Consider the following 8,805-nt stretch of genomic DNA (forward strand, 5'->3'; position numbering starts at 1 on the left):
GCATTAATATCAATGTTTTAATTGTAAGCACACTTGTTCTCTCATAGAAAACGTAAAGACAAATTTGGTGGTTTAACCGACGCGTGTGGCGCGCTCACTAAAATCATTCAATATTGACATTTTGTTTCAAACTCTTTATGATGTAAAAAATACTTATTTAATAATATTTGGCCTCTGGTGGTACTGCGTGAACTTGTTGGTGCTGTAATGTAAATGTTTTATGAACCTATGTGTTTGTTTGTTTTTCCCACATCTTGCCCGAAACGCTATTTGTATTAGTGGATTTAGGCATAAGAACATAAGAACAGAGGTAACTGCATAAGGCCTATTGGCCCATACGAGGCAGCTCCTATTTATAACCACCCAATCCCACTCATATACTTGTCCAACCCGCGCTTGAAACAATCGAGGGACCCCACCTCCACCGGGGTGGAGGTGTCCACTCACAGGATGAGTGGCGCTGCCCAATACTGTCACTATGGCGGTGTGTCCACTCACAGGACGAGTGGCGCTGCCCAATACTGTCACTATGGCGGTGTGTCCACTCACAGGACGAGTGGCGCTGCCCAATACTGTCACTATGGCGGTGTGTCCACTCACAGGATGAGTGGCGCTGCCCAATACTGTCACTATGGCGGTGTGTCCACTCACAGGATGAGTGGCGCTGCCCAATACTGTCACTATGGCGGTGTGTCCACTCACAGGATGAGTGTCGCTGCCCAATACTGTCACTATGGCGGTGTGTCCACTCACAGGATGAGTGTCGCTGCCCAATACTGTCACTATGGCGGTGTGTCCACTCACAGGATGAGTGACGCTGCCCAATACTGTCACTATGGCGGTGTGTCCACTCACAGGATGAGTGACGCTGCCCAATACTGTCACTATGGCGGTGTGTCCACTCACAGGACGAGTGGCGCTGCCCAATACTGTCACTATGGCGGTGTGTCCACTCACAGGATGAGTGGCGCTGCCCAATACTGTCACTATGGCGGTGTGTCCACTCACAGGATGAGTGGCGCTGCCCAATACTGTCACTATGGCGGTGTGTCCACTCACAGGATGAGTGTCGCTGCCCAATACTGTCACTATGGCGGTGTGTCCACTCACAGGATGAGTGTCGCTGCCCAATACTGTCACTATGGCGGTGTGTCCACTCACAGGATGAGTGACGCTGCCCAATACTGTCACTATGGCGGTGTGTCCACTCACAGGATGAGTGACGCTGCCCAATACTGTCACTATGGCGGTGTGTCCACTCACAGGATGAGTGACGCTGCCCAATACTGTCACTATGGCGGTGTGTCCACTCACAGGATGAGTGACGCTGCCCAATACTGTCACTATGGCGGTGTGTCCACTCACAGGATGAGTGTCGCTGCCCAATACTGTCACTATGGCGGTGTGTCCACTCACAGGATGAGTGACGCTGCCCAATACTGTCACTATGGCGGTGTGTCCACTCACAGGATGAGTGGCGCTGCCCAATACTGTCACTATGGCGGTGTGTCCACTCACAAGATGAGTGACGCTGCCCAATACTGTCACTATGGTGGTGTGTCCACTCACAGGATGAGTGACGCTGCCCAATACTGTCACTATGGCGGTGTGTCCACTCACAGGATGAGTGGCGCTGCCCAATACTGTCACTATGGCGGTGTGTCCACTCACAGGATGAGTGACGCTGCCCAATACTGTCACTATGGCGGTGTGTCCACTCACAGGATGAGTGGCGCTGCCCAATACTGTCACTATGGCGGTGTGTCCACTCACAGGATGAGTGGCGCTGCCCAATACTGTCCCTATGGCGGTGTGTCCACTCACAGGATGAGTGACGCTGCCCAATACTGTCACTATGGCGGTGTGTCCACTCACAGGATGAGTGACGCTGCCCAATACTGTCACTATGGCGGTGTGTCCACTCACAGGATGAGTGGCGCTGCCCAATACTGTCACTATGGCGGTGTGTCCACTCACAGGATGAGTGACGCTGCCCAATACTGTCACTATGGCGGTGTGTCCACTCACAGGATGAGTGACGCTGCCCAGTACTGTCACTATGGCGGTGTGTCCACTCACAGGATGAGTGTCGCTGCCCAATACTGTCACTATGGCGGTGTGTCCACTCACAGGATGAGTGTCGCTGCCCAATACTGTCACTATGGCGGTGTGTCCACTCACAGGATGAGTGACGCTGCCCAGTACTGTCACTATGGCGGTGTGTCCACTCACAAGATGAGTGGCGCTGCCCAATACTGTCACTATGGCGGTGTGTCCACTCACAGAGTGAGTGGCGCTGCCCAATACTGTCACTATGGCGGTGTGTCCACTCACAGGATGAGTGTCGCTGCCCAATACTGTCACTATGGCGGTGTGTCCACTCACAGGATGAGTGGCGCTGCCCAATACTGTCACTATGGCGGTGTGTCCACTCACAGGATGAGTGACGCTGCCCAGTACTGTCACTATGGCGGTGTGTCCACTCACAGGATGAGTGACGCTGCCCAATACTGTCACTATGGCGGTGTGTCCACTCACAGGATGAGTGTCGCTGCCCAATACTGTCACTATGGCGGTGTGTCCACTCACAGGATGAGTGGCGCTGCTCAATACTGTCACTATGGCGGTGTGTCCACTCACAGGATGAGTGACGCTGCCCAATACTGTCACTATGGCGGTGTGTCCACTCACAGGATGAGTGACGCTGCCCAGTACTGTCACTATGGCGGTGTGTCCACTCACAGGATGAGTGACGCTGCCCAATACTGTCACTATGGCGGTGTGTCCACTCACAGGATGAGTGACGCTGCCCAATACTGTCACTATGGCGGTGTGTCCACTCACAGGATGAGTGACGCTGCCCAATACTGTCACTATGGCGGTGTGTCCACTCACAGGATGAGTGTCGCTGCCCAATACTGTCACTATGGCGGTGTGTCCACTCACAGGATGAGTGTCGCTGCCCAATACTGTCACTATGGCGGTGTGTCCACTCACAGGATGAGTGGCGCTGCCCAATACTGTCACTATGGCGGTGTGTCCACTCACAGGATGAGTGACGCTGCCCAATACTGTCACTATGGCGGTGTGTCCACTCACAGGATGAGTGACGCTGCCCAATACTGTCACTATGGCGGTGTGTCCACTCACAGGATGAGTGACGCTGCCCAATACTGTCACTATGGCGGTGTGTCCACTCACAAGATGAGTGTCGCTGCCCAATACTGTCACTATGGCGGTGTGTCCACTCACAGGATGAGTGACGCTGCCCAATACTGTCACTATGGCGGTGTGTCCACTCACAGGATGAGTGACGCTGCCCAATACTGTCACTATGGCGGTGTGTCCACTCACAGGATGAGTGACGCTGCCCAATACTGTCACTATGGCGGTGTGTCCACTCACAAGATGAGTGACGCTGCCCAATACTGTCACTATGGCGGTGTGTCCACTCACAAGATGAGTGACGCTGCCCAATAAACTCGCCCCTCGGGGCAAAATTAAAAGAAAAATTCCACTATTTCCAGTTAGTGAGATTATTTTGATTCGAGTTATTTGACCATAATCTGTCAGCGTGTTCAGATAGTACTGATAGTAAGGCCTAATAACGCACATATATGCGCTATAGTAGTCCAAAAAATATTTTAGTTTGGTTGTAGTTTTATTTTTTTCGGAATCTATAAATGGATAGTACCAAATTTTGGTATGTAATTGTTCATTAGGTGGCTATATGGACGATGGTCCACAGTTAGTTTAGGTCATGTATTATGCACCCCATACCCATGTTGTGGGCGGCAGTGGAAAGGGTTACAGAGGCACATAATGGGCTCAGGGACTGAACCCCACAATTCATTTAGCTAAGCAAGTTACAATCTTGATGAGCTAGTTACAAAAAGTACTATCTAAACAGGATGATGGGGAGTAGTATCTGGGAAACACTGTTCCATATTAGTTCATGTCACCTTTTATTTTATTAAATTTATTTTCATAGTAGGTTGTCTTGGATTTTTAATGTTATTATCTTAGAGATCAGTGAGGGCCTCACGTAACACTCTCTGGGAATGACTCCTGTCCTGTATTTCTTCACGTATTTACATATTTTGTTATTGTCTTAAGTTTCCCCTTTATCATGATCTAAGGGTTGTTAGTTCTTGTGGTTGTGACTTGTTTAGTTAGTAAGGGCGAGTATTAATTGTTGCAGTTCTGGGGACTTTATACTGCCTTCTGGCTGCTCAGAGGCAATCCAGGATGGTAAGCGACTCCCTTTGTATGATCACGTTAACTCATTCCTTACGTTAGACCTGGATTTATTAAAGAAGCTTTTAAAATGTTTGTAAGTAAGGACTGTGGGCGAGTGGTGTTATCTTCCTGCTAAACTCGGTGTGGTGCCTCACGTCACACAAATACGTATAGGCCTACCTATTACCCCCATTTATACCCCCCCCCCCCCCGCCCCTGGGGAAATCTGTGTAAACAACTTTGATGCAACAATAAATCGAGAATTGTTGTGGTGCGATACTTATTGTGCACCCGCGCGTATCTCCAGCTGATGCACGTCAGTTACATCCGCTAGGTTCACAGGCAGCAACCACCTCACATCTCATACTCGCCATAATTGTTCTACGGTAACTGATGTTTTCTGGCGATAAGGCTAATCACCCGAGGCTGCCAGACTCCCGCTACCCCGGGGCCGGCCCCCACCACTACCACCACCCCGGGGCATGGGAGAGTCGCATCCCAACCTGGGGCCCAGGCCCGACCCCCACCCAGGGGTCCAGGAGAGCCCCGACTACCACCAAAGGGCCCAGCCAGGCCACCACCCCCAGCCCAGGGCCCAGGCAAGACTGGACCCCCACCAGGGGGCCCAGAGAGGCACCCCACCACAGCCCGGGGCCACTTGTGCACGCGGCGCTGCCTGGACTGCACCCGGCCCCGGACCGCTGCGCACGGCTCACCCTTCCCACACACACACTCACGCACAAACAAAACTAACAAACTAAACTAATCTAACCTTCCTATACCTAATATTACTAGTGGCTTTACAAGAATGTAAGTACATCATGCTATGTACTCTCACAAACACTTCTTATATATATGGGTACCACCTCTGGTGCAATTGCAGGGACCCACATCCTCAAAGAAGAAAACAAAGAGCTTCTCAGCACGATATCTGAGGCCCAATATTTAATATAGAACATATGTGTGCTAAACTAGGCCTAGGAATATTTAAGATTGGTTTTAGCTTCATTTATTTTAATAGAATTCCTTACTAGTCAATATACTACTATCTAAAATAAATAATAATAATATAAATAAATGTTTATTTAGGTAAGGTACATACATACAAGAAATTTTTACAAAGATTGGTGGACTTATAGATAGAGCTAGTACATACAATGCCTAAAGCCACTATTACGCAAAGCGTTTCGGGCATGATAAGTGCGAAAAGCTAAGTGCGTACGAATTGGTGACTATTGACGACCGTCACATTATATCTGAACAGCAGGATGGGTTGACTTATATAAAAAAAACTAGCTGAGTTCATCTTCTTACATTATACTCCGCACTAATCTATCCCTATCTTACATACGGTATGTGTACATGAGGTTCAACCACTGCAAATTACCTCAAGCCTATCATCACTCAGCAAAAATCTGCTATCACAACTATAGCAAACTCTGTCTTCAGACAACACACAGCCCCTCTGTTTAAGTCCCTTAACATGCTAAACATTCACTCACTCCACATATTCTCATGTTCCAGCGATGTGTCAATATTTCATTCAAAATGATCTGCTACCAGAAATTTTAGCCAAATATTCCCAGTTTGCTAACTGTAGGTAGTAACTAAGTGATTGTAACCTATCCACCGCTGCCCACTGGATGGGGGGCGGTGTGCAGGACAAACATATAAATTTTGACACTAGCTCTCCACATATGTCAGTTGCTTAATTTAGAACCTGTACTTGAGGTCGATCTCGAACCCATTGTTGATGTGATGACTTATATTGAATTTTGTAACTAGCTCATCAAGATTGTAACTTGCTTAGCTAAATGAATTGTGGGGTTCAGTCCCTGAGCCCATTATGTGCCTCTGTAACCCTTTCCACTACCACCCACAAGATGGGTATGGGGGGCATAATAAATGAACTAAACTAACTATTCTCATGTGATATCTACATGTACAAAACCTTGTTTCTAAATGCTAATCTTGATCTGAAACTTTTCCTTGATAGGTGTAAGAGCGCCCATGAGCACCACACCAGTAATATATATATCTATGATATCCCCAGAGTCAGACTACATCTGTGCAAACACTCCAGCCAAATACAAGGACCTAGTCTTTGGAACTCACTCCTTAATGAATTAAAAAAAATCCAACCTATGCCTTTTTCAAAAGTAAAATAATTGACGGATTTTTTAATTTTTTTTTTAATTTTTATATTATTTTAATTTTATATTATATTGATTTATATTATATATTTTTAATTTTATATTATATTGTATTATATTTTAATTATTTTATTTTATTTTATTTTATATATACACCACCTCTGGTGGAATTCTAGGGACCCATAGCCTCGAAGAAGAAAATAAAGAGTATTCAGATTATATATATATATATATATATATATATATATATATATATATATATATATATATATATATATATATATATATATATATATATATATATATATATATATATATATATATATATATATATATTATATATATATAATATTTATGGTAGTTGTCTTCAGCACCACCAGTATAATCTTGTATTGTATTAGAGTTAAACTTTCATTTTATTCCTATTTTTATTTTCACCTATTTTCAGGTGTCATTTTTGTTCATTAATATTTCAGTAAATTTTAATTATTTATTTGATGATTTTCATTTGTTTCCACCTGCGACTTACACACTGCGAGGCCAGGAGCAGCATTTTTGTTTATTATTTGTGTGAGGGAGAGCCATACCATCTTGGTTCAGTATAGCTGGGATACCACAACCCGTCACATATATTTGGGGGCCTGTCCTAGGGGCTGTCCCAGGAACTGTCCTAGGGGCTGTCCCAGGAACTGTCCTAGGAGCTGTCCCAGGAACTGTCCTAGGAGCTGTCCCAGGAACTGTCCTAGGAGCTGTCCCAGGAACTGTCCTAGGAGCTGTCACAGGACCTGTCCTAGGAGCTGTCACAGGAACTGTCTTAGGAGCTGTCACAGGAACTGTCCTAGGGGCTGTCCCAGGAACTGTCCTAGGAGCTGTCACAGGAACTGTCTTAGGAGCTGTCACAGGAACTGTCCTAGGAGCTGTCACAGGAACTGTCCTAGGAGCTGTCCCAGGAACTGTCCTAGGAGCTGTCCCAGGAACTGTCCTAGGAGCTGTCCCAGGAACTGTCCTAGGAGCTGTCACAGGAACTGTCCTAGGAGCTGTCCCAGGAACTGTCTTAGGAGCTGTCCCAGGAACTGTCCTAGGAGCTGTCACAGGAACTGTCCTAGGAGCTGTCACAGGAACTGTCCTAGGAGCTGTCACAGGAACTGTCCTAGGGGCTGTCCCAGGAACTGTCCTAAGAGCTGTCACAGGAACTGTCCTAGGAGCTGTCCCAGGAACTGTCCTAGGAGCTGTCACAGGAACTGTCCTAGGAGCTGTCCCAGGAACTGTCCTAGGAGCTGTCACAGGAACTGTCCTAGGAGCTGTCCCAGGAACTGTCTTAGGAGCTGTCACAGGAACTGTTCAAGGAGCTGTTCAAGGAGCTGTTCAAGGAGCTGTTCAAGGAGCTGTTCTAGGAGCTGGTCTGAGGAGCTGTCCCAGGAGCTGTCACAGGAACTGTTCAAGGAGCTGTCCCAGGAACTGTCCTAGAAGCGGTCACAGGAACTGTTCAAGGAGCTGTTCTAGGAACTGTTCAAGGAGCTGTTCTAGGAGCTGTTCAAGGAGCTGTTCTAGGAACTGTTCAAGGAGCTGTTCTAGGAACTGTTCAAGGAGCTGTTCAAGGAGCTGTTCAAGGAGCTGTTCTAGGAACTGTTCAAGGAGCTGTTCAAGGAGCTGTTCTAGGAGCTGTCCCAGGAACTGTTCTAGGAGCTGGTCTGAGGAGCTGTTCTAGGAACTGTTCAAGGAGCTGTTCAAGGAGCTGTTCTAGGAACTGTTCAAGGAGCTGTTCTAGGAACTGTTCTAGGAACTGTTCAAGGAGCTGTTCAAGGAGCTGTTCTAGGAACTGTTCAAGGAGCTGTTCTAGGAACTGTTCAAGGAGCTGTCACAGGAACTGTTCAAGGAGCTGTTCTAGGAACTGTTCAAGGAGCTGTTCAAGGAGCTGTTCTAGGAGCTGTCCCAGGAACTGTTCTAGGAGCTGGTCTGAGGAGCTGTTCTAGGAACTGTTCAAGGAGCTGTTCAAGGAGCTGTTCTAGGAACTGTTCAAGGAGCTGTTCTAGGAGCTGTTCAAGGAGCTGTTCTAGGAACTGTTCAAGGAGCTGTTCTAGGAACTGTTCAAGGAGCTGTTCAAGGAGCTGTTCATGGAGCTGTTCTAGGAACTGTTCAAGGAGCTGTTCAAGGAGCTGTTCTAGGAGCTGTCCCAGGAACTGTTCTAGGAGCTGGTCTGAGGAGCTGTTCTAGGAACTGTTCAAGGAGCTGTTCAAGGAGCTGTTCTAGGAACTGTTCAAGGAGCTGTTCTAGGAACTGTTCTAGGAACTGTTCAAGGAGCTGTTCAAGGAGCTGTTCTAGGAACTGTTCAAGGAGCTGTTCTAGGAACTGTTCAAGGAGCTGTCACAGGAACTGTTCAAGGAGCTGTTCTAGGAACTGTTCAAGGAGCTGT

Source organism: Procambarus clarkii, chromosome 3 (genome assembly GCF_040958095.1).
Source record: "Procambarus clarkii isolate CNS0578487 chromosome 3, FALCON_Pclarkii_2.0, whole genome shotgun sequence".
Taxonomy (NCBI): Eukaryota; Metazoa; Arthropoda; class Malacostraca; order Decapoda; family Cambaridae; genus Procambarus; species Procambarus clarkii.